This window comes from Dasypus novemcinctus, chromosome 3, assembly GCF_030445035.2.
Source record: "Dasypus novemcinctus isolate mDasNov1 chromosome 3, mDasNov1.1.hap2, whole genome shotgun sequence".
Lineage (NCBI taxonomy): Eukaryota > Metazoa > Chordata > Mammalia > Cingulata > Dasypodidae > Dasypus > Dasypus novemcinctus.
In genome coordinates this window covers 162,235,170-162,262,679 of record NC_080675.1, presented here as the reverse complement: position 1 = coordinate 162,262,679, position 27,510 = coordinate 162,235,170, and the positions used below count along the sequence as shown (strand labels likewise).

General features: G+C 36.6%; 1 long non-coding RNA gene across 1 annotated transcript in view; it reads left to right on the top strand.

The window, feature by feature from the left end:
* The window catches only part of LOC111766458 (uncharacterized), a 52,199-nt gene that overhangs the window by 3,430 nt on the left and 21,259 nt on the right, over positions 1–27,510 (top strand). Inside the window, exons 3-4 of the long non-coding RNA XR_011648476.1 lie at positions 10,359–10,607; positions 21,675–21,769. This is a non-coding gene — a long non-coding RNA (uncharacterized lncRNA). The remainder of the gene's footprint in view (positions 1–10,358; positions 10,608–21,674; positions 21,770–27,510) is intronic.

Below are 27,510 nucleotides of genomic sequence, written 5' to 3'. Positions count from 1 at the left end.
GCATCCTATAGTATATAAGATGTTTGGGCAATGACTGGGGTTTGATATTATTTTCACTTTACCAATAAATTTTTGCGAATTAATACTGTGTGAAATTATGCACAGGGAATGGGTCCAGTTTTCCCTTACAATATCTATGCAGAGAATCTACTGATTAACCAAATTAACAATTTAGGTACGATCTCAGCAGTTCTGCTCAACCAACTTTTGAGCAGAAATTTGTTCTCCCAACATTAAAAAAGCATGTTTACAAAAGGTCTATCTTTTGAATTGAGATAATCATTTATTTGGAATAATATGTGAAAGAAAGGGCTTGGCCATGTTAGTCTATTTCAAAATGCAGTGTTTCTTTCACAATGTTTTTTTTAAGTTTATTCTCTCAAAGCTTTTTATTTTAATAAGTTCACAATGAAGTGTGATTTTGCTGCAAAAGTCCACTTTTGGCATTTTATCTTGAAACAAATTGTTCATAGCAATGAGATTTAATATGTACACCTCTTCCCTCAAATCCAAGACTTTGCATAAAGCAGTTCATGCAAAAAACGTTGCTAGGAATGAGAAAATAATATACCATCAAATATCAGATTTCATGCTGAAACATTAGCTGCTCTGAAACCTCTGGGCACACGTCTGTATTCTTAGTGCAACTATGACTGTGTGCCTTAAGAAAGGAGTATAGAAAAGAAACACTTCTAACTGCTCCAGTTGACTACACTTTTTTTTTAACCACAAAGCAAGATCTGAGTACATTTGCAAGTACAAACACACACAAACATGAACATTGCCAGTAGAAAATAATTAAGCCATAAGTTCACAAGAACATTAGAGTATTAGCGGCCCCCATTTGGGTATCATTTCCAGAAGAAAATTAATTTCAGTTTCTAAGTAAAATGTATTAAGAATACTTTGGAAAACCATGTTTTCATGAACATGGAGCTATTTTCTTCCTATTACTTTAACCAACTCTAAGGGCTAACTAAAGGGGATTTTTGGAATCAATGACAATCTAGTAATTTTACCTTGGAGAAATTGTTTGGCTAAGAAAGATAAAGTGTACCATTACTTAAATGTTAAAGTTTTACGTAGAATTATTTAAAAATCCCAAGGATTCCAAGATCTCATACATGCTGGATAAATAGACACATGAGGTAGCTTGGTTAGATTATTAACTTCTGAATCCCCTCCCATGCTAGTGCCTGATGAATATTCCCAATTTATTATTCAATTAAATGCACAAATGGATGCTGTTGAATGTTTGTTGTCATACATCATTTAATTGAAATGTAATGGGATTGTGAGCTCTATAATATTTAATGATTTTAATCAAAGTAGGTCTTATTGTTTCTTGTTTGTAAAAGCACAGAATGTTCCTTTTACATATTTCATTCAGATAATTATGATCCAATTGTGCTAGTAAAATTTAGTTTCAAGAACACTGGTTCCTATTTCTCTTCCAGGGTCAGGGCTAACTAACTGTTAAAATGCACATGAGAATAAAATAGTGTATGATGTGAAATTTAGATTTTCTACCCTTAAAAATAAGCATTTGAAAGGGGAATTTAGATTCTTGGTAGAAAGTGTGTGTTTTGTTCTTCATAGAATGAGAACACAGCTTCTTAAAAATTCTGAATGACTTGAAGTTTGCTGACTCTCTATAGCCCAAGTGTTGGATCTGCTAGCTTGGAAGGAAAACTTATTCTTGTTTTCCTAAATAAAATACATTTACATACAGTGCATATTATATGTTATACCAACTATAATTTCCAACATTTAGTTACAAATGTTAAGAAAAAATCGATCTCTTTTTCTGTCCCTCATTCTATTTCCATTTCCCTAAAGGCAAATACTTCCAACATTTTTATTAAATTCTTTTGGGGTTCACTGCCCTTTCTGTAAGTAATATGTTTGATTGCTACTTCCTAACTTCTTCATCCTCTTCTTCTCCTGCTCCTTCTCTTTCTTACTATAGTATTATTTTAGTTTTAGCATTACTGAAAGACACTTCTTTTTCTTCCTATCCCTGTCACTAACTATACCCATGTACTTATTTTCTAAATATGATTATATTGTACTCATTATTAAATTAATATTCAGTTATTATCACTAATAGATGCTATTCAGGGTTGTGCAATTTCCATTTTCCCTGCTGTCACTGTTTTGTTTTGTTTTTTAAGCAGTTTCCAGGAATTGAATCCAGGATCTTGTACATATGAAGCAGGTGCTCAACCACTGAGCTACAATACTCCCTATTTGTTTGTTTTTTCCCTGTTCCTTAACTTTCTAGGGTAGATCATTTAACTCTACCAATTTCTAAGTCTCCTTTCAAAATAGTCATATACTTTACTTAAATACATTTTGTCTAGAGAAAAACCTTTTCAGGGCTTTCTGGTCTACCTTAGTGGCACAGTTGCCATTATAGGTTCTTCCTTCCCAATCATCCTGCAAATAACCTTTAGCTCTCTCCTGAATTTGGCCTTCTATTTGGTCTTCTATTTTCTGTAGTCCATGGTTTTCTCTTTATTGGTTTGCTCACAAGGAACCCATCCTCCAGTATTAGTGGGGTACAGAGAGGGGACACTTTGCTGTCTGAACATGGTTTTGTTTTACATGTATGGTTTACTGGCAGTTTGGCTTGGAGTTTCCTGGGCATTTTTCCATTTGTGTTACTACTACTGAGAAGTCTGTATCTATAAAGATTCAGATCCTTTTAAAGTGATTTTCTTCCTATCTACCAGATTATAGGATATAGTTTTCTCTAAGATGTATATTGGTAAGGGTTTGTTTTCATCCATAGTGCTAGGAATTTAGGATGTATTTTCCAGAAAATTGTCCTGAATTAATTCTTTGATAATTACTCACCTTCTGTTGTCTGACTCTCCTACGGAGTTTGTATTTCTGATGTCAGCTTTTTAATTTCTGAGTTATTATTATTTTTGGTTTTTATTCATTCTTTTTATAGTACCTTATGCAGTTTTGTGTTTGCAGTATCCTCTTTTTTCTCTCTGAGGAAGTAAATGAATGTTGTTTGACATTTCTTCTTCTTTCAAGTATTATTATTATTTTTTCCTCTCTGGTTTAGTCCCTAGTTTTCATGTAGAAAGTTTTCAGAAATTGTCAGATAATCCCTGGGCATCTGCTCATATCTAAAAAGTGAGGATTTAAAGTTATTGGAAGCTCTGGGTATATGGGTAGAGTGTGTAATTCATTGTAGGACCCACATGTAACTGAGCCATTTTATTATTTCTTTACCTGTTCCCTCAGATACAATTCTCGAGATAAAAACCTGGCTGCCAGTTCTTTGCTACCTAAGGGAGTAAGGTTATTTTTCTTTTTCTGTATCCACCCATCAAATATTTTCAGTTTGCTTCATATTTTATCTTTCCAGAATTTTCAGTCTTCTAATGGGTGCAGTTTGAAGGGGCAAACGGGATGTGGTGTTCTAACTGCTCCTTAAACAACTTCCAAACTAACTTCCTCTTGTAATTATACCCTCTTAGCCTCCATTTTCAGAGTGCCCTGGTACCATTAGTTCCCATTGGTTTTTTGTTTTCCTCATAGGCAGCTTTGGATTCAGCATTCTCAGCTAAGCCTAATCAGTTACCATTCATGATTCTGTTTTTCAGCTTTAATTTTTTTTTCCTGTTTGTTTTTGTTTTTGTTGTTTCTCTGTTTTCCTTTCCTACTCCTTGGACATTATGCCTTAAAAGAAAAATTCCCTTTAGTTTTACTTTAACAATATTCAGAAAGCGGTGATATTAGATGTATGTTCAGTCACCATCATTACCCAGAAGCCAGCTGTAATTCTTTTAACAAATGATACAGTTGTTAGGATAACCTATTACAATGATGAAGAAAGACATATTCTTCAAAAAGAAAACTGATTATTTCATTGGTTATTATAATACGCTTTGTAGTTTTTGAAATTTTTTAGTTAGGAATACTAAAGTACTCTTTGTTATCATCTTCCCTATTTCAGCTGATGTTAATTTTTGCCTAGCATGTCCTTGGGTTTTCTTAAGATTATTTACATTGTTTAAATGCTATTTTTTGAAGTAACATTATTAATTATTTCAGCAATTGATTATTCCCAACATTAGTGAAGAATGGCTGAGTATAAATTGAAATAGGCCGTATATATAATGTAGAATTGTGTTCTGCATTGGCCAAGAAAGCAAAAGGTACCACACATTAAAGAAGATTAATTTCTGCTATGAGATTATTGAAAGGCAAAAATTAAAATAGGAGAAATAGATTATAGAAGAGTTATAGTCAACGATGTAATATTTAATGAATGTCAACTTATCCCAAACTCTATTCATGTGCAGACTAATACACTAAGTGCTAAAGTTTACATACAATTTCCTAAAACCTTAATATATAATCTTGTACTCAGCATCAAAATATTGAGAGGCCTATTCGTCTGAATATATGATTCTCTGCATTTTATTTTAATAAACTTTCTACATTGCAGTGATTTATTAAATTAACCTCAATAAATTCTAATTAATAAAAAAACTAGTAGATATCCAGGAATGCTTCATAATACCATTGTTTCCAAGAATTGTATATAGTAGAGTAAAATTGGAGTGGATGTAAAATAAGATTTAAAAAATATTACCAACTTTAATATCATTCTCTTAAGCTTCACAAGTCCAGAGCAATATGTTTCAGGCCTATGAAGGTCAATACAAAATGACAGATTGAAATACCATATATGACTTGCAAAAGTCATTTTTGGACAAGCTGTTTCCCAAGACTTGAATTAAATTAAACCATACCTTGTATCAGACAGTTTTTTAAAACCTGGATTGTGGCCTCATTTTCCAAAGAATATCATTTTTATCACAAGTTTTCAAATCAATATTACCATCGTGAGGATGGGCTAGGCGGCATGTGGCAAATACTCATTAAGTGTTGGCCTCTTTCTTGAAGAAATTAATGTTTTTTAAAAACATTGGAAATGCCAAAGGTTTTTCTCATAATTTGTAACTTCTTCCTTAGGTTGTAGGTGAGAGGGAGAATATGTCCTAGTGGTTATGAACACAAGATATAAGTGAGATACAGGTAGACTCAAATGTCCATACCTGCCACTTATTAGCAAGCTATTTACTTCTCAGTGTTAACCAGTTGCCTTATATGTGAAATGTGAATTTCACTGAGTGGGTGTCAGAATTTAACAAAGCACAGACTACAGTGTCCATCTCAGAGGGAGCGCTCACTTCATCTCCTTAGATGTCATTGATGATTTTATTTTTGGCCTCATGACTATGTCATCATCATTATGATAAGGATGAGGCTGATGATTAACTTTTATTTCACCTGACATTATAATTTTAGTGACCTAATTATATCATACTAATAATGTTAAAGATGAAGTTCTTGAAAAGATGTATCTTTTAACCATGTCACACTCGTTCCCTTTATACAGTTCTCAGGAGTTTTGCTCAATCAAGGGTCTCCAACATTTGACAGTGGACACTTCTAAAGTGGGTAAATCTCACTAACATGGGTTTTTTTCTGGATAAATCTGGAGTTGAGCCCTTGCCTTTTGCACTGGTTGGGTAATTCTGTTTCACGTTTTCCTTTATAGTGTCTGCCATTATTGCTATGAAGAAGGTGCCACTGGGATTGTAGTGAATTGGTGCTATCTGGCTGGCCATGGCTCCTCAAGGCAGTCCCACTAGTATGTCAGGGTCCTTGTCATATGCCTTGTCACTCAGGGAGTCCTAGTGACATATATGGATGGAAACTAATCAATCACCCCTGCATATTTCAGCCACACTTCTTCAGGCTTTGTCTCTGCTAAAGGGAAAATTTGGCTACATTTTATTACACTTATTTTCACTTTATTAGTTCTCAGAATAAAAAAATAAAACTGGTTTCCTAGCAACCTTTTAGAGTTACCAATGAGATTTCTTCTTTTTAAGATTTTCTTTTTGTGTTTTTGTTACTATGAGCTCAGATTTATATATATAATAGGTTTTTAATACAATTATCAGTCATTAAAAACAACTTTCTCACTAAGTGGAACACCTATATAAAAATGCATTCTACAGATGTACAGCTTAATGAATTTTTAGACAAGCACACTTGTACTGAACTTTGCCAACCGAGAAGTCTTCCACGGGCCCCTTCCTTACCCCTAAGAGTTAACCAAGAGTTTCATTTGATTTATAGAATCAAATGATTATGGAAAGAAAAGCTAGATAATTTGGGCCTCAGCATTTCCAGAGCAGATAATCAAGTGCACCTTTGGTAGTGTGAACACATCATGGAGTAGAGGTGGGCAGAACTCGTAGGAGCAGGTGTCCACACAAGTGCTGACTACACTACCATACCAGGGAGTAGGAGGTTGGAAGAGAGACTGAAAAAGCCACAAGCCAGGGGTGGGCCCCTTTCTTTCTGCTCCCCAGTTCTGGAGGAATATATTGCCACATTTAATTATCTTCTACTATATTTTAAAGCATGATATAGTAGATAATAGTTATCTTCTAAATAGGCTTACTTGGAAAATTAAAATATCAATGAACAACTATGTGTCAATCACTAATTATTTTTGTCCTCCTTGTTGTTTACTGATCCATTAAATCTCCAAGCCTGCCTCCTAAATGGTAGATGCCATGTTCAGAGCTGGGCATACCAAGGAAAAGACACAATCTTTGACCTCAAAACACTTGGAAGTATAGATCATCACAAGGACAAGTCATTTAGTTTAATTTACTTCTTCTCTTTAACCCTAGGGCCAGCAAATTATCTTTTGAATGCATGAACAAATTAGCCTGTATCATATTCTTCTGCTTTCCTAATCACAATTGGGTATCAATTAATTAATCTGATAAACTTAAGTTTTGCAAAGAAATAAGATATACTAATGGTTAAGGAGTAAACTTTAGAGTCATATGGGACAGAGAAGAAGGAATAGAGAGGAGGAAGGGAAGAGAAGTCCTCCTCACCAGCTCTGAGGCCCTCAGCCAGTCCTGTAACATCATCTAAGAGAACACACCTGTCTTCCCAAAATGGCAGCTTGAAGGGTCAAGACATATGTGGAAACATTTGGACAACTGTCAATGCAAGACATAATTAACTTCAAATGTTAGCAGCATGCTCTTAGATACCATGCTTTAATCCTCCTCCCATCTCTCCTCCCCACTCTAAGTCCAACAATAACTTCTACCACCAAAGCATGTACATGTATCTGCACAACTTCATTGAAAAATAATTATAGGGAACATGACAGACAGATGGTCTTCACTATTTTTGAGCAGGTCAAATTTTTTGGACCTTGCCTTATATAGGGTGGGCAGCCATATACATGCTGTGAGGCTTTGATAAGACTTGGAGTCTTAATTCAAGTTACCTGGAGGAGCACTTTTAACATTCAGTTTTAGGTTTGGTTCACTATAAATAAACAAATGTTTTGATTGAATCGAATAGAATTAAACAGTCTGCCTAACTACCTGACTAAATTATGTAGTTAAAATTTCTTTTTTCCTTTCACTTGTATAGGCCCTTCCCACATTGCACAGGGTTCATCTATGTGGCAAATAGCACAGAAGTGAGAGTATGCCACCTTTTTATTTTTCAGGAGGTACCAGGGATTGAACCCGGCACCTTGCATATGCAAAGCAGACACTCAACCACTGAGTTACACCTGCTTCCCTATGCCACTTTTAAAAATCTTCTTTTAAAAAAAATTTATTAATTTTTAAAATTTTTACAAGTTAACACTGCAAATTCTCACCTCCTTCATTCTTAGATGTGTTCAAATCATTTGAATAAAATTGATTCCCTGATTTTCATTCTGAACATTAACCTTGTGACACTGCTCAAGGTACTTTCTGGAAAGGTTTTCCAATAGAAGATCCTGGATTCTTCTTGCCCGTAATGTCTATATCATGAATTCCTAGGCTTTAGTTCATACCAAAAAATATTTTTTAATGTTCTCATCTTCATTTATTTCCTGTAAACCCTGACACTTCCCAGGTATATTGCAAACAAAAGAAACTACTTACAGTTTCCCAAATTTGTAGCATCCTTTCATATCTCCACACCTTTGGGTGTGCTGTCTTCATGCATAAAAAGTCCTCTCCCCATCCCCTAAATAAACTCCTACTTGTCCTTAAAAACTTATTTTTGACAATATTTGCTATGAATTGAGGCACAACACTAATATAACATACAAAAGAGTTGTTATAAATCAATTAAAAATCCAGTAGAAGAATGGACATGAATATGAAGTTAATAGCAGAGAGAAAAAAAAGAAATACATTTATGACATACTAGTTATCAGACATATCAAATAGAGAAACTGTTATAAATTTTTACCCACCATATTGGCAACCATTGCCCAAAAAATTAATAAACAAGTGTTGGCAAGGAATACATGGTTGAAAGGAGTTGACAGAAAGTTTTACAGTATCTAGTAAATGAAAATTGGACCAGAAATTCCACTTCTAGAAACTGATTCTAAAGAACTACCATTATGGGTGCAGAAAGATTTATGTCTGAGTATTTTCAATGTAGATATGCTTACAACAGTGAAAAACTGGAAATAACCAAAGGTCCATCAAGTGCAAAAATGCTTACATCAATCTTTTTTTAAAATTTTTTAAATTTTATTTATTTATTTTTTTAAAATTTATTTATTGAAGCATATCACTCATACATAAACATACATAAGCAATAAGTATATAATAATAGTTGTGAACTTACAAAACAAACATATATAACATCAATCAGGATTCTCATAAGTCCCCCTACCACCAATAACTTGCATTGTTGTTAAACCTTTTTAACTAATGAGTAAAGAGCATTGTCAAAATATGACTACTAACCAAAGTATTTTCCCCCAACCAACCCTATTATTCTTATCCTTATATCATTTATATATGAACCTACATAAACAATTAAGTGTGTAGTAAAAGTTGTGAACTTACAAAGCAAACATGCATAACATCATATAGGGGTCCCATATATCAACCTTCCACCAACACCTTGCATTGTCATGAAATGTTTGTTACAAATTATGAAAGAATATTGTCGAAATCTTACTACTAATCATAGTCCTTATCTTACATTTGGTATGTTTTCCCCCAAACCACCCTATTATTATTTTTAAAATATATTTTTATGACAGAAGTTGTAAACTTATAAAACAATCATGCACATGTGCAGAATTCCCAAACAACACCCTTCCATCAACACAACACACTGTGGTGGAACATTTGCTACAGATAAGATAATATCATCTGACTGTTATCATGTCCATGGTGTACATTTGACTCACGTTTTCCATACTGTATAATTATCAACACAGTACATCTTTCACATAGATGCAAGAATATATTATTACTACTAACCACAGTCCATAGGTCACTCGAGCTGTATTTTTCCAATGCTTCTCCACATTTCCCAACATCCTGCAGTAGTAATGTACATTTGCTCTAGCTCACAAAGGACACTCTTGTATCTGTACCATCAACCACAAATCTCATCCACCTTTTGGTTTACTGTGCTATTCAGTTCCTAGCAGTCTATCAATTGGCATTTTCATACCTAGACTACCATTTTTGGTCACATCCCCATTTATAAATTAGCTGTTACTCACTCTGTGTTACCATCCACTCTATACATCAATCTTGATGTAGCTGTGCCAAAGGAATCTAGGCAGCCTCTAAAAATGCCTGGCATGCAGGCCCTTGATATCGATGTTTGTACTTAATGAACCTTGTCCTTATGAAATTGAAACTTAGCCTAGTATTATAGGGTGCCTAAGACGTACCTCCTGAAAGCTTACTTGTTGCTTAAATGTGGCCTCCCTCTAAGCCGAACTGAACTCAGCATATAAACTCACTACCTCCCCCCGACCTGGGACATGACTACCAGAGATGAGCCTCTCTGGTACCGAGGGATTATTACCAAGCTCCAACTAGCAATGGATTTGGAAAAAGACCTAGACCAGAAAGGAGAAATGTTAAATATGAATCAGTTTTTATGGCTAAGAGATTTCGAAGTGAGTTGGGGGGTCATTCCAGAGGTTACTCCCTATGCATGTCTCAGGAGGATCTCATTGACTGCCACAGTAAATAATGCCTCAAGTAGAGGTGCTCCTGAGGGCTCTAGAGACATCTAGATCTTTAGGCAGGGCAGACAACACCAGGAAATCAGCACCCTGTAAGTGGGCCTTACGTTGGAATATATGATAGCCTAACTCCCCAATGTATCAGAGTTAGACTTATTTATAATTTCATATACATGGTTCTTCTGTCCCTTTTATTTGAAACCATATTTAGAACAATACCTATTAAAAATATGTCCCAGAGACTTAAAATCTTCCTTCTGTTCTTATGCCCATTGAGCCTTGAATATCAGCAGAGTTTCAGTCAACACCTGCTCTCCAGTTCTTTGAACTCATCCAGGACAACTAACAAAATGATGATGATGGACAATGCCCATCCCAAAAAACAGAATATCTACAACTACAAGCAAGACAGTCCCATCCATCTACATTATGGTGGTTTCATATCCAGAATTGTGTAATATTTATGTTGTCAACACTTGACAGTTCCACTTGCTGAAGCACATCTTGGAATACTCACATAACCAAGGTACGTAAGGGTCAAATACTCTAAGTGATTAGTCAGGCATCCAATTCACAATGTATTAAATAGTTTTCCATTTTCCACTAATTTGAAATGTAAATTTTATCATAATTAAATTCTCATGTACACAGAGGTATGTTTCTATATTTTCTCTTCTATTGATACATTTTTCTTTTTTTTTTTTGCTTTGCAAGTGTCACACAGTTTTAATTATTTTAAGTTTGCAATATGTTTTGCAATCTAATAGAGAAAGGCCCCATTAATGCTCTTGTTTTCTAAGCTTTCTTTTCTGTTTGCATATTTTCTCATAGAGTCAACTTGTCAAGTTCTTTTAAACAACCTATTGCAATTTTTATTTGAATTGTATTTACTTTATAGATATATGTATTAAAATTGATATCTTTATAATACTGAATTGTTCTGTCTGACATAACTTTCCTTTTTCCATTTAATTAGGTCTTATATTATCTGGTAAAGCTTTATTTTATTTTGTTTTATTATTTTGAATGGCATATTTATTTCCATATTTTCTATTCATTACTTTTGTCTTAAGAAAACATATTGCTTTTGCAATATTATTCTATCTGGCCATCTTATAAACCATCCTATTATTGTTTTGTTTTTCCATTCTTTCTCTTAAAATTTCTGGATAAATAATAGTAGTTTCCCTAAATTTTGTCCCTTATTTTCCATTTTAATATTGATTGTTCTCGTGTTTTTCTCATCTTATTACATTAACCAGAATGTGAAGAGTGGCTATGATAGTCAGCTTTCTTGTCTTTTTGTGTGTGAGTTTTGGTGGGAAAAATTCTGATATTTTAGCATTAAGTCTGATATAGACTGTACATCTGTGGTACATACCATTATTCAAATTGAGACTTTTTTTTTTAATCTTAGGTTAGAGGTTAGAGTGAGTTGATGATTTTGTTTGTTTGTTTCATTTTCATCATGAATGAGTGTCATTTATACAGAGGCATCAGAACATATTGCTTCAGAGAGCAAGTTTCGGCATCAGCCCCACCATTTAACTTTTCTATGCATCAATTTTCTCATCTGTAAAGTGGAGGAAATAATAGGACTTATTCCACTGGTTATTTTGAAGATGAAATAAGTTCACAATTGTTAAAGAGCTTAAAACAATGCCTGGTACACACTGCACAATAAGAACTAGCTATGGTTATTACTATTGCTGTTTTAGAAATGTTTGTTTGATTTTCACCTTTGCTTAACATAGTGACATATATTAATAACTTTCTTGATGTTGTGTCATCTTTGCACTACTCAGATAAATCTTGTTTCTTCATGATTCATTTAACCCACTGCTAGATTTCATTAGCTAATATTGCATCTATATTTATAAGTGCCACTTTGGTCTATACTTTGCTTTTTTTTGTGAGTGAGTGAGTTTCTGTTTCTGCATATTCTTATAAAAGCTTGGTGTCATGATTATACTAACAACATGCAATGAGCTATAAAGATACCCATCTTATTTTATGCCTAGAAACTCTGTCTATAACATAGATACTTCTTTAAAGGTTCTATATATACATTCCATAAAAGCCTGTAGTCATTTTCAGGGACAAATCTCTGACACACTTTTCAGTTTCTTCAATAATTATTAGTATTTTCAGGTTCTCCTTTTTTTCTTAGAATCTTGATACTTTATCTTTTTCTACAAAACAATCTTCTTTTTTCTATGATTACTGTTTTTGTCATGAAGGTATACATATTATGCTCATATAATATTTTAAAATTTCCTCCATGTATGTAGAATCTTCGTTTCTTGTTTTTAATATTGTCTTATCTTGTAGGTGATTTATTTTGTTCCTGATCATTCATGCCAGATGCTTGTTTACACTCTTGGTCTTTGCTAAGCTCTAGTATTTGGATGTATTTTCATTAATATTTTATTTTAAAATTCAATCTAATTTATGCTTTCCTAATTATTGAATATTTCCTTTTACTTTCTTTGGATTTAGTTTGAGGTTGTTGCTTATAGTTAATGTGTAGTATTCTTATAGCCTTTATATTTAAAATTTCCTGATGTCTCATTGTCTTATTTTGCCAAAGGGCTGCCAATGGAAAATACCAGAAATAGGTTGACTTTTATAAGGGTAAATTATGTAGGGATAAAAGCTTACAATTCCAAGCCTGCAAAAATGTCCAAATCAAGGCACCCTCATAGATGCTTTCTCATCAAAGTCAGCTACTGATGAGCCTGGCACCCTGCCAGGTGTTCAGGCAAAATGGTATCAGATCTCTTCCTAAGTCCCTGCCTTCCTCTCAAGGCTCACTGATTCCCAGAGCTCAGGAGTGGGCGATCAGGCATATGGCTTGTCTCTTTCCTGGTCTCCTTATTCAGCCTCAACTTCTCCACTTTCTCCCTGAGCCAAGCTGTGAGAGATAAGGCATATGTCTCATCTCTTCAGGCTTGAGATGCTCTGTTGACCCAGCCTCTTGGGGAATTCTTTGTGCCTCAGCTTTGGCTGCTAGTAATCCTTGAGTCCTCTCTCTCACATGGCAGAGCTCCCTTTCCCTGTGTGTTCTCAGTTAATATAAGACTCAGCAAGAGGGCAAAGACCCAACCAGAGTCATGACTCACTGACTTGGTCCAATCAAAAGCAGTCTAATCAAGTGATCCAATGAAGATCTTTTAACTGAATCTAATCTAAAGGCTTCATCTCCAATGTTTACAAGAACAGGAATGGGTTAGCTTAAGAGTATAGTTTTCTGCAGTCCACAAAAGACAAACCAGGATACCCAGGTTTCATCATTTCTCAAATTGACTCTTGAGTGAATGCTGAACATTCACAAAATGGGCATGAATTTAGTGCCCATTAAAGTTACATTGAAATTATTTCTCTAGGAACAATGCTAGGCACAGGAGATGTATTTACCTTCTAGTAGTTCACAATCTGGTGAGGATGCACTCTAGAAAAGAAGAATACAAGAAAACAATCAAGAAAGCAAGCATATTGGAAAAGAAAGGAAGACGAAAAGAAGGAAGGGAGAGAGGGAGGGAAGAAGGAAGGAAGGAAGGAAAATTAGAATCCAGTGAATTAGAGATAGATTCATTAATAATGTGCACATGAATAAGGTGCTCTGAAATAACAAACCTGTAATTGAGGAACAGTAAAAATTGTTCTTCTTACCTCAAAGGTAAGAAACTAATGAATTAATGTATGAGAAAGTATTTTTAAAAAACTATATAGAAAAATTATGTCCAGTAGATCAATTGGGTGGGATAAATCCTAAAATTCCCCATGCAATCAATAATGTTGCCATTCTCAAAGTCAACTTCATCCTTAACGGTGTCACATTCTCTTCAAAATGTCATCTAGGAATTCTTACTTAATTTGTACCCAGTGTTTTATATATGTTGCTCTTCCATTGATGAATGCTGGGCTTTGAAATATTTTTCCTTAAATACTTTTTACATAAAATACTTTCATTTGTAGCACAACTACTTAATTGCTTATTTCGTCACATTGCCTTCTTCAAGCCAATGCCCCAACAAGTTGTACACATTTTTCTTTCCTTGATGGTACCACTAAGGCATTTTACCCCACAGTTACATCCATGACTTCAGCCCATTGTGACCTGAAGTCTCATCCGAAGCAACATGACCTCCTTAAGAGACATTTTCAGAATTTTGGGCAATGAGTGGTTTGTAAAAGATCCCCATCATTATACTTATGATGCATGTGCATTGCAAGCATTCCCTTCTTTCTGCCTCCCTTAAAAAGTCTCTTTCCACATATAAGGGGACTGAACAATTAATAAAAAACAAGTATTGAGGCATATGATGTGATACTTGGTATTTGGGGGCAGCATAGCTATAAGAGGTAGTATAGACTCTAGAAAATATATTCAGAGAATTTACCCATGAAGGTCCCCAAGTGTTAAAGCAAATTATTCTTTTTGACCTATAATTTTATTCCCTTTGGCCTTCTAGGAACATTCAGTTCCTTGGTACCACTTCCTTTTATGAAGATATCATTTCTTCAGTATGGTCGGCAACTGTACTAAGACTGAAATATCAGAAAGTATAGTACAAATATTGTTGTCTGTGAAGCTACTCTTCTCACAGACCCAACCAGGTGTTACCAATCAGATAAACTGATCCCCTGGTCATTGGGGTAAAACTCTGACCCAAGTCAGGCCAATGAGAGCATTTCGTTTCTCCTGTCAACAGGATTGGTCCAAGAGGGTTATGGAAGGCAGAAAGATGGCCTCCCAAGATGTCAACATCCAATCCTAGAACCTGTGAATATCTATGTTTACATGGCAAAGAGGACTTAAGGTAGTATTTGGAATTAAATCATCTAGAGTTGATCTAAAATAGAGACATTATGCTAGATTATCTGAGTAAAACCAATAGAATCACAAAGGTTCTTCTAAGTGGAAGAGAGGTGGAAAAGAAGGTTGGAGTAATGCAATGGGAGGAGAGCCCAGTCAACTGTTGCTACCTTGAAGATGGAAGGAAGGTTAACCGGCAAAAGAATGCATGTAACCCGTAGAAGCTGGAAAAGGCAAGGAGACAGATTCATCCTTAGAGTTTCCAAAAGGAACACAGTCCGCTGTCTCCATGACTAGCTCAGCTAGATCCATTTCAGACCTCCAACCTCCAGAGCTATGGGATAATAAATAAGTGTATTAAGCCACTCAGTTTATGGCAATTTTTTACAGCAACAATAGCGAGCTAATCCAAGGATGTTCATGTAAACTAAGCTAGACCAAGAAGATATTTTGCCTAGGAATTTCCAAGGCATAGCTAGTGAGGGAAATGCAGGACTGGGGAGTTATGAGCCTGGAACAGAAAGGGGATGCTTTGAGAAAGCTTATTTGCAAGAATGAGCTGAGAAGAAGAAATCAGGTACTAGAAAAATTTCAAGTTGGCCTTTTCCTTCCCATGGCCTGGTCATGTAGGACATTGTATTACCCTTCCTGTTTGCTAGTTTGAGCTGGGACATTCTGTCACTTGCAGTGAAAGGTCCTGAGGAACATAAGAGCTAAATAGTTATATTGGAGAAGTTCTCATCAAGCACATTCCAAGAGGGAATGTATAGACTGCACAGTTCAGAGCACCTTCAAGCCAAACATCTTCTACACTTGATTGTGACTTTTCTTAAACGCAGATATATGGATGAGACCCTTGATCTTCTCCAAGCCCACACCTCCCCGATATTCCTTGAGTAAGTTAACTCTTGACTCATAAAGAAGTCAGCATCTTTAAGACCCACATTTACATATTACATAAACGTGTGGAACAGGATCACATAGCTACTCACAAAACATCCCCCTGTGCAAAGGTGATATACTTTCTTTATATTTGCATTAATTTATGTGCTTTCTCTCCTGTGCTCTTGGTGTTTCCTGCTAAGTGGAGAATGCAGGGGCATGAAATTGAGAATAATCTGATAATCTCACTTTAATAGCATAATTAGAAATTGTGATCTCTTTTGGATAAAATGCCCAATGTTTCAGAGACACTTGTGACTCCCCTTCTCATCTTCATCTTGGTGTCTACTGATATGAAGGGCACTTATTCTGTCCTCAATCCTGGGGGAGAAATGAGTTCCCTGAATTCTCATAGTAACCCTGTCCTCTCCTAGCCAGTGGCTGTTTCCTACACAGGTGACACTCATGAGTGAAAGTCCCATGCCCTGGGGCTATGTCTCATAGGCTCTTTTGTTCCCTAGTGAAGCTCACAGTATGGTTGATCTTTGAGTCATCAACAAAACCATTCCACTGGTCCCAGGACTTGGGCTGTCCACCTAGAAACTTTTACTTTGGACTTATATTGTCTCCTGTCCCAGGGGGATAGTTCATCCTCCTCCGGGGGGCACACAGGCTTTTCTACTCTTGGCCTGACCCAGGTGTAAATAAGGCAATGTGGGAGAAGTTCACCTTCATTCTCCTCCTTTCTAGCTTTGCTTAACCTCAAGTTCACTGCAATGCAGCAGTCCCTTCGATGGTGTGTGTGTGCAAACTCTGAAGTTGGCCCCTTCTAGGTCTCAAATATTGAGTTACACAAAATGACCTCTGTCTTTGACATTCCTTTCAGTTGATCAAATAAGCTTCTCTCTTTTTGCCAAACTTGTATGAAGGAAGAGTTTTCCACCAAACTCTCCCATCTTTCCTCCCTTGCCTTGAAGAGGTGAACTTTTCTTTAACTTCTCTCATGCCATTTCCCCCTGCATTCTTTTTTTTTAAAGATTTCTTTTTTATTTATTTCTCTCCCCTCCCCCCTCCCCAGTTGTCTGCTCTCTGTGTCCATTTACTGTGTGTTCTTCTGTGACCATTTCTATCCTTATCAGTAGCACTGAGAATCAGTGTTTCTTTTTGTTGTGTCATCAGCTCTACATGTGTGCAGCGTCATTATTGGACAGGCTGCACTTTCTTTTGTGTTGAGCGGCTCTCCCAACAGACAGGGTGCACGCCTTGCACGTGGGGCTCCCCTACACGGGGGGATACCCCTGCATGGCATGGCACTTCTTGCGCGCATCAGCATTGTTCATGGGCCAGCTCCACACAGGTCAAGGAGGCCCTGGGTTTGAACCACAGACCTCCCATGTGGTAGGCGGACGCCTTATCCATTGGGCCAAGTCTGCTTCCTTCCCCCTGCTTTCTGATTCCATTCTCAGGGCTCAGGGAGGGGCAAGGGTGGGAAAAGAATGAGAAGGAGATCTAAGTTGGGTGGAATTTTTAAACTGTTTTATTAGTTGTCCATTTTACAGTAGATTTTTATTTTAAATTCACTGTGGAAACTGCATCCAATTATACTGTGCACAAGATTGGAGAAGATTGTGATCTTTCTTTTCATACGTACCCATAAAACACACTGGTTAGCATTGCTGTGACTGATCTTTCACTTTATTAATGCGTGACCATAGTGCTAGCCATGTGGTTACAAGGGAGTCACAACAGGGTAATTACAGCATCTTATACACGTTACTATGTGGAGATTCGGAGGGGCTTGCTAATTTTCATCTTGACTTATAGTTCCATGGAGGGGTCAGGAATATGAGAAGTTGGTTCTCTGGGGAGAATTGTTTCCCACATGTCATCTGAACATGAAGGGGAATAGCAAATTAATCAAGACAGTGACATTTTTAAAAAGAGGCTACATAGGAAGTAGAAGAAAATGTATTGAAGGTTTAATAAGTGTGTTGGGAAGTTTGCTAGAGCCTACTGCACTGTGGCTGGGAAATGGATGCTTCAGACACTCAATGGCATATTGACAGATGAATAAGCAAAATGATAGCTAAGTAACAGTATGACTCATGTGTCTATATTGTCTGGGTATCCAGAGATACTATACATGTATTGTTGGCAATGTACAGGGAACATGATATAATGCTTAAAAGGAAAAAATAAGAGAGAGAGAAAGAGCTCTAAGGTTTACCTTTACATGCAGATGTTGAACAGATGTAAAATGTACAACACATTTTCTTCCTTCTAAAGTTAATTTTCCTTCTCACCTTTTTTCTCCATATCTACCATAATGTGCATAATATCAGTATGATTTCCAACACGACAATTATGGCTATGCTTTTGCTGTGTTTTGTTTAGTTTGATTTTTTTTTTTTTTTTACATCTGAGAATTTGTCCTGAAGACCTGTTTTGGCATGTTCAATTCTGCTGCAAAGTAATCCTGCTCCTTCAGCTCTGTGTCCCATGCAGTCTCCCTGGGGATCTGAACTAACTGTATGCCTTAAGGAGCCCTTAATCGGCACTGCCATTACCATTTGGTGCAGGTCAGGCTTCCCTTGATAATGACTTTCTCAGCAAAGGGTAATGGCATTTTACTGAAGATGCCCTCAGAGGCAAAACCTCATGTAAACAATTCTGCCAAGGGTCCCTGACACCTAAGTGTATACTGGTCATCTGTGGACAAAATTCCTCAAGTGCCTTTATGGAGGTTACAACCTCCCAGCTGAGAGCCACAAAGCTACTGAAGGAAACGTGATCAAATGGGACTCTACCATGTGGAGCTAGAACCCCAGCTCCTAAAGATGCTATAGTGTGTTAGAAACATGGATTGGGAACTATGCTCCTATTCTGCCACAAACAACTGCATGACCTGTAGAAAGTTACTGAATCTCTGGGTACCTCAGTTTCTTAATCTGGAAAATGAGGAGGATAATCACGTACTTGAAAGATTAAATGAGATAATACATATGAAAGGTATATTGATAATTGTTAAAATGTCCAGTAGCAACACTGACATTGGTTATTTGCATGAAATGCATCAAATGCTTCTTTGAGCCTTAGTTAGGGTTGACAGATTTATCTAATAAAAATACAGGATATCCAGATTAAATCTGAATTTCAGGTGAGTAGTGGGTAAATTTTTAGTACAAAAATATTTCCCACACAATGTTTGGGGCATATTTACACTAAAATATTATCCGTGTCCTCTGTGAAATTCAAATTTACTGGCCATCCTGTAATTTACCTGGCAAGCCCTTGTCTCATAAGTGAATATGATCGTGTTTACTCTACATCCCTTAGAGGGCAATTTTGAGGATAACATGAAAAAATGTACACATAAAAAGCTTTGTAAAGGGTAATGTGCGATTCAGTGATCAGGGAATGCTCTCTTTATTAGTGTGAATATTGTAGTCATCATCAGCTTACAAGAGGATCAAGGACACACAATGAAAGTCTAAGAGAGGAGATACTGTCAGTTATAAACTGATTGGTTTACCTGCTCTCCTCTTTAGTAGGACCAAGAACTTGGGGTGTACTTGCAATGGCTACCTTTCCTCATTAATATGCCAGTGTTGCTTTCACTGGTTAAGTACTTTTTTGTACTTGGAGAGAGGAGGGAAGAGGAGGAGTGAGAGGAGGATTGTGAAGGGGACTGCCAACCTTTATACTGGGAGGGTTATTTCCTTTTTAATTAAATTTCTAGACATGCAATTTGCCGTTTCCGATGTATTAGATTTTTCATCAGTGTTTTCTGCATATAGTGGCAAATCACGAAGGGCTTATTACAGGAACAATCACAGGAGGGGCCGTTTCGAAGGCCTCTCGTGCCAAAGCGACATTTCTAGCATAAATACTTCTTCAACAGAGAATGACAAGTGAAAAGTCAAGGATGCTAAAAAGACACAAGGAGACTTTCTCTCTCACATGTCAGATGCATTCCAGAAAGGGAAGGTCTCAAATACTTTCATTTTCAAAGAAAAGAACAGAAGGTATTCCCATCTCTTCTCAAGCCCCACAGCTAGATCTCAGGACAAAATGGGTTTCTGCAAAACTCAGGTAATTTCACACAATATAATAAATAAGAGGAAAATGTGACTCATGCCTCAACAATGCCTTAACATACCAGCTAATTTCTGTCCCTTTAGTGAAATGAATAATTCATTATGCCAAAACCTTAGTCAAATTTTAGTGATTTGGTAGGAAATCTCAGTTGCCTAAATGAACTTTATGCTTAAACCAGATTTACTAACTTTACATAAACTCTGCCCTGGAGAGGGGAAATATGTAGAGTCATAGCTGGAGCAACCAATCTGGCAGTTTCCTACCAGATACAGAGAAATAAATCTCCGGGGGACCCCCTGACCTTTGATTTGAAATGCAGAAGCCTTGGGTGAAGAGAACCGTACGCTGGGCGTCGGGCGCGCCCGCGCGCAGGCCTCCAGGAAGGCCAGCCACGGGTGGGGTGACAGCGCGCGCCTCTCGGCTGGCAAGCACACCAGACAGGAGAAAGCTCTCTGCGCGGCGACACTCAGGGCCATCGCGTTTTATGGACACAAATTGATGATAAGATCTAGTGATGGAGTCGCTGGCCACAGCTTGAAACCAGCCCGTCAATGTCAGGTTCCCTTAAGTACCCGAGGCCGGCACTTGGCGGCAGTTCCGGTGGGTGAATCGAGGTTGTGGCAGGGGCAGCGTTTTCAAGGGAAGTTCAGGCTCTCATTTGCCATAAACGAGGAAGATGGGAAGTGAGCTGTGAGATTTTTAGACTAATATTTAGATAATTGCAATTTATCTCCTCTTACGGATCAAGCTGATTGAACCTGACCCGCGTTGGAGCCAGCTCGTGTTTACAAGGCCTGCTTCCTCACGGCTAGATGTTTAAAGAAAGAAGAAAAGCGAAAGCTGAGATTTCCGGCCGGCCTTGGAAGCAAGAATGGCCAGTCCCAATAACAATAACGCAAGCGTAAACAGTCCTGAGTACTGCCAATGCTCCATTTCCATGCTGAGAAAAATTAATTTCCTATTTGGGTCCCATTAACATAAATACCCACAATGACGTATTTAAATCCCGACTTGGTTAGCTCCTGAGCGCGTGGTACCTGAGCCAACAGCATGAGTCTTGCATTTAATCGGTTACTGTAATAAACATATAAATTTTTTTTTTCATGAGAGGACAGAGCAGTGGCTACATAAAAGGACATCAGATGACACATCCTCCATCTCCCAGCAAATAAAAAAGCCATCAGCTCATAACAAGGCGGTGATAAAAGGTGCTGAGGCCAGTAAGATTAAGACTTTGTAATAAGGTTCCGGCGCCAAAACTGACAGCCATTTTCTTTTATATTTATCATGTCCTCACATTGGGGTGAGAAGCCATGGCTCTGTCCCATTGCTGGCTAAAATTTATAGCATCTCCATTATTAGGAGATTGCAGTGAAATGGGGTAGAGGTATGGTTTTCTGAGAACGTTACGATAGCCTCCTACATTATACACTTGACAGGTTTGTCAGCTCTTAGTAACAAGCCTTGTAAAGTACTTTAATATCATTAGCACTATTTTCTTAATGTGTCTGCTCTCCTTTCGGCTTGAAAATATCATATATCATGGGCAGGAGGGTAGCCTGAACTGCTATCTCCCCTTTTCTGGCTTCTTAAATGTGATTTTATAGTAACATGTAGAGCTGATATTTTAATCTAAATAATGCAGCCATTTTCTTTTATTGATTATCAAGTAAATAGGTATAAATATGTAGTTAGGGGTGGGCAACCCTTTTAGAGGATATTGAAAACACATAATGAATGGCTTGCCAGGGTAATTTTGCTGCCTGCTTATTTCAGTTATCTGTTTTTCTCCAGGAAGTTTCCACTCTTTGCTCTCTTTGCCAAAAGATCTGTGGAGTCCACTTCTGGGGGCAATGGACATGGGTCAAAATTCTGGAACAACATTCCAGGTAGGGCCAAATCTAAATCAGTTGACTTTGAAATTTCTGCACCTATGTTTCCCCCACTTTTGTAACTGGCATAATTTGCAATATGTTCTGTAGTTCATGGTGCATTTTAGAAGGACCCACATTCATTTTGAAACACTGAAAGGCTTTCTCAGAGATAAACATATTGACTTATGAATACCTATCTACAATGCTAATGTGAACTTAGAGAGAGAATTCCTGTGAGTTGACTCAATGGTGCAAGACTTTTAGAGGTGTTTTAAATTTCAAAAGTAAACATTTATTGTTTTGTGAATGTAATAAAATTATAAACTTGGTTTAGATTTCATTTTTAAACAGGACATACATCATAATAGGGGTCATGTTTATCCTGGATACTATAAATATTCTCATACATGAACTTGATCATAAATTCAATTATTGTAAACAATAGCGTTAAATCAATACCAGAAATAAATGTGGACACACACATACATACATATAAAATCAAAGGGGATTTTATTATCTTAGCAAAATCCCAGTTAAATTGCTTTACAACTTCAAAGAAGATTAGAATAAAAAACACAGCTTATTTTTGTGCTAAAGCTCAGACAAACACTTCAGCCTCATATAGGCAATATCATCAATGCCATGTTACTCAATACATCTTGCCCAAATGTGTAGCCCACCAATTACCGGATATATGCCCCTACTCTTGCTATCTCAATTGAGAAATTAAGAGGTCTTAAGAGAGCTTTCATTTTATCACCATCATTGCACCTAGCTCAGGGCCCAGCACATAGTAAGTAATCAATAAATATTGGTTGTAAGGCTGAATAAATGAATCCACAATTTCTCCCTATCTCATATTGGAATTCCTATGCCTTTTGGCCCATGGCTATCTTGGTTACTTAATAAGCAGTAAAGTTGCACCAGATGAGCAGAGCTGTGATACCTTTATCTGAGATTAATCCTATCCATGCTTTTCTTCATTATTTACACATATGCTCATTCATTTAGCTCTAATGCCTAGGTAGATGGTCTTAAGGCAGTAGCACTATGTATTAGAAAAGATATACCACTAGACAATCAAAAAAGATGTGTTTGCCAAATTACTTGAACGAAGCTAAAATATTTATTGTTAGTCATTTGAAGTATTACTTTGGGAATAAGAAAGTGAAAACAACCCAGGAAGAATGTAGACCTTTCTCTCCAGCTCCCATTTGGCCCTTATCTTCTTTGGTTATAAAGGTATTCCAAGAAATGCCTCTCAAAGTGGGGCCATCAGATTAAATTTGGTCAATTTAATAGTCTTCTTGTAGTTTGTTCAGAAATAGCCCCTAAATTCTATATTTCTATTGCATTTGTCTAACTAATTTAGTTAGGAAGAAGACAGTTCATATTTTGCAGCACTTTCTACTCACCTGAACAAGAAGACAGGGCAAGGTCAAACCTATATTTTTGTCCATCTTTATAGTCAATACAGTAATTGCCTCTGATGGATTAATTATATAGTGACCAAGCATGCTTTTCTAAGAATGGAAATGATTAAATCATGTATTTCTCATCGGGGTCTGGTCACCACATGAAGACCTAACCTAACCTTTTTTGAGTATTTTATGCCTGCCTCTTCAAATGAAGGAAAACCATTAATTTGATGTGCTGAGAAACTATCGACTGAAAGTGCTATTGTTCCCACTATGTAGGTAACATGAATATGTTTTTAATGTCTTGATATATGAATGCTTCTCTTCGGCCCTACGGTTGGTCATCAAATCATTTTGTTTATTTCTTGACAGAAATCTTTAAAAATTAGTTATATTTAAGTCTGTAAATTTACCAAGCTTACAATACTTGCTCCAATCTTTTGATTAAGGTAAAACACTAAAGCGCTTAGTCAAAATCATTGACTAAGGAATTCTGAACAGATAATCAGTTGCTTGGCTAAACAGTTGTACAACTTCTCTGTTTTTTTTTTTATATTTACATTTAAAGACAATATTAGAATGTTTAGAGCCAGAAGGATCTTCACCTTGGTCTTCCCTAATTGTGATAACAGGAAACAGCAAATCATACTTGTACTGTTTGAGTGCTCCTTTCCTTGGCCCCCTGGAAAGAGCTATCTCATTTCTTCCTCCTCAAGTCCAATTGAAGCATACTAAAAGCAAAATTGGTTCTTTATCAGTCCTCTTTACGTCTTATGTTCTAGTTTACCTTCCTTATATCAGCCATGGTTCTCCTAATATGCACTAACATATTAGGAGATTAATTTGTCAGAATCAGGTCATACAATTATAGGGGCTGGCAAGTGTGAGATGGATACAGCAGATTGGTAGGCTGGAAATTCTGGCATGAGTGATGTTGAGGTACTGAGTCTGAAATCCATAGGTGAGGCCAGCAGGCTGGAATTTCTGAGGGGAGTTGATGCTTAAGTCTTAAGTCAGAATTTCTTCTCTGTGCAACCCTCAGGTTATTTTCAATCAGATCAAGTGAATGAGGCCCACCCACATTATGGAAGGTTACTTCTTTTGCTTGATTTCAACTAATGGCAGACGCCAATTCCATGTGTAAAATACCTCCTCAGCAATATGCAGGCCAGTGTTTGACAAACAAATTGAATATCATAAGCTAGCCAAGTTGACACAAAATTAACCATCAAACTCCCTATCTTCACTGTTGAGGTTCTAGAAGCTGTACGATATTTCAAGTGCTCAGAGAGTTCTGGGCAAAGTCCAAGCCAAGCATCCTTTACTCTGTTTTTAGTGCTCCAAGGAAAACACTAATATTGTGTTAACTAGCTAAGAACATTTTGTTTAAATGACACTATGTTTTTAAGATTCTAAAACAACTGATTATTATATTAAAATTTCACTCTGATGATTTATTGTCCCTAAATTGAGTGGTTTTTCAATGAATATGCTCATTATTTTAATTTAGTGAAAATGTGCGACAATGGGACTTCACATCCACTGCTGGATGGACAAAAATTGATATAACCATTTGGGAAAGAATTTGACATTGTCTAGTAATTTGGCAATGTATGTGTCTTCCAACACAGCAATTTGACTTCTAGATATATATTTGTAGAAATTCTTGCACATGTGCCCAGCAGTGTTCAAAGTAGAATAAAACTGGAAACAACCCAAATGTCCATCAGTGGTAGAATGGAAAAATAAAGTGACATGTTCGTGCAATGGAAAATATACACCAGAGAAAATGAATGAACAGCTACATGCATCAACACCAATGATTCTCAAAAATTCAATGTTGAGGAAAAGCAGAAAGATGCAGAAGGATATACACATATGATTCCATTTACACAAAATTTAAAAATAAGCAAATCTAAATCCCATACTGATTAGAGAAAAAATGAAGGTGAAAAGGCTTTAAAGAAAAGGAAGGGAATTATTAACTCAGAATTCAGGCTCGTGTAACCTGAATGGGTAGACCGAGGGATGGTGGGCTACAGGGATTCTTAAGGAACTGGTAATGCTATATTTCTTAACCTAAGAGGTAGGTCTATGGGTAGTTTATTATTATAATTATTTAAAATGCACAAATATAATTTATGCACTTTTTAAAATACAGAGTTCAAAAATCAAAAACTAATAACTAAAAGGAGAGAAAGAGTAGAGGTGGTTCTGAAGATGTACCTTCTCTACTTCCTCGTTTTCTCTTAAAAAAAAAAAAGAGCTCTGATAAGTAAAATGGGCACACCACTAAGTTGTACATTTTATTTCACAAATATGAATATATTTCTGTGGCATATCAATTCAAATCATTCTAGACAGAGATTAGTTAGTATGTATGAGAATTATGAGATCTTAAATGTTCTATAAATTACTTTCCTTATATACTCAATAGTTAACAATATGTATAAAGATTATGATTTAAAATCAATTATTCAGATGTTCAAGTTAGCCAAATGCAGTCCATTAAAATGCCTGTTGTTTTATATCCCTATCTCCTTTTAAGACACTTATCAAGACTAAATCAGGCACTTAAGGGGGCTATCATCCCATTTCTCCCAGGTGTGTTGCTGATGGAACTGTAGGTCATTGCTGTTGTATAATTTTAGGAGTTTTAGATAAATCGTCCCATTCTTGCATTTCAGAATAGTTATGCCATTTGAATAGTTTTTAACTCTATCTCATTTCCAAAAGGAAATGGAAGAATGTGGCAAGCACTTCATAATGTTTGCTGAAATGGATAACTCATCATAAACTAAAAAAGCCAACCAAAACATAGTAGCTCATTTAACCCTCTCTCAACAACCCATTATGTCTGGCAAAATTATTAATTACCTTCTTCTTACAGATTCGTGGAGAAGATAAAGAGACTTGCCCAAAATAAGTAGCCATGCTCAGGTACCAACTGTGGTTTGTCCCGTTAACACTCTGACAAATTGCACCACCACCACCACCACCACCACAATATGAATTATCAAAGAGCTTATTATTGTATGTACACACGTATTTTGTATATCTATGGGCGAAAGATTGTAATCACAATGTTTGGTTTAGTTCATGCTCATTGAATTATTTTATAAACTATTTTACAAGTTTTCATTACAAGTAACATTTACTATGGGTAAATTATGCCCACCTTAGGCAAATACTATTGCCATCTCTTTCACTTAAAGTTATCAAAGGGCTTTTAATGGAACCATAAAATATTTCCTTTAAAACATTTTTTAAACTCCCACTTTCTAGATGAGAATGACATTTGTAGGAGATGACTGTCATGTGCTTAATTCCATTTTTTAGGGTCCTTCCTGATCATACCAGGCTGGTAATTAGTGAAGATAAAAATTGCTATTGGGTAATGCAACATTTCAACTGTCATCCTGCTGGAGCAGTGGAAAAAAGTTGCGTTGTAAGATGAGAGCCCAGTGGTGCGGTTGTATTGACTTTTATGTCATGTTTGTTTCAGTGTGCTAGTCAAAACAAGTTTCACAGCTCCTCCTGGTCCAGAAGGTTCCGTTTGCTTTATGAAAATGAAGCTGTCTTGTTTTCTGGTTCATAAATCATTGTCAAGCCGAGCTAGATAACAGAAACAAGTTCAGATTCCAGAATGATTATCCTTAGAGATGATGTATTAAATATACAGAGTACAACTTGATTTTCATAAGCCGTGTTGACTTTGCAGAACTAAGGCTGCAGGGGGAAATTATCTCATAAGAGAAGGTGTGAGAGTTTGAAAAGTCTCACCAGGTAGGATTGATGGGGGAAGGGAAAGAAGCAGAGCACCTTCACATATAGAGACGTTTGTACTTCCTCTGATTTTCTCTCCATTATTTACCTGCCATCGTTCTTTTAAGCATTTGGATGCTTCTTTCTTTTATCAGCCATACAGGGAATATTTTTAAAGAAGGGACTCTGGCCTGCTTCTATAATATGCCACTTCTCTTTCATCCTCTTCTTTGACTATTGTGATACCTTATAAAATCTATTCCTCTGCCTCTTTGTATCCTGACCTCTTCCTTTCTTAAATGGACTGGCTTGAGTTTTGCCTTAGGCCTTCCAGCAACCCATGCATAAGGGGTTTCCTCCTGCCTGGTCAAGGCCAAGGCATAGGTCAAGGGAGCAAACCCTGACAAAATCAAAGTGAAGTCAAGAGAGTGTCACAGGATGCCCTGTGATTTAAAAGTGGTCCCCGTGGTAACTCACGGCACAGGTTTCTTGTATCACACTTTCTCCCTGAATGATGCTGACACTGGTTTTCCCTTTGATGGAAGAGTTGAGATCCTCCAAGCAAACTCAGAT